A 443-nucleotide genomic window follows, 5' to 3' on the forward strand; every position below is an offset into this window, starting at 1 on the left:
TGGCAGACTGTTGCAGAAGCGTTCTCTGTTAAAGATGGATTTAAAACATGCAATATCTTCCTTACCGAAAAGTTACTGGACATTTTCTCTTAATTTTCTATATACCAAAATGCCTAGAGCATTAAAAGTAATTTTTTTAAAAAGCTTTAAAAGTAGCTAAAGTAGTGCTTAAAGTGTCTGTATAAGCCATGTTGTCTGCATGGAGGTGCAATCCAACCAGAACTAACTGGTAACAAAGAAGATTCTGATTCACACAGAAATGCTTGAAGTTGTGGCCTGTCACCTAAAATCAGATGTTTAATTAGTCATTCAGCTTGATTTTGTATTTTTCAGACCAGCTTCTTCATAGCAGCAAAGATTAAGATCTAGATGCTAAGGGCATGTTTTTGTCCATGCTTATATTAAAACTTCTTGTGAAACATTTAATTAGATAGCAGATTTTA

The sequence above is a fragment of the Aquila chrysaetos genome, chromosome Z, assembly GCF_900496995.4.
Source record: "Aquila chrysaetos chrysaetos chromosome Z, bAquChr1.4, whole genome shotgun sequence".
NCBI lineage: Eukaryota > Metazoa > Chordata > Aves > Accipitriformes > Accipitridae > Aquila > Aquila chrysaetos.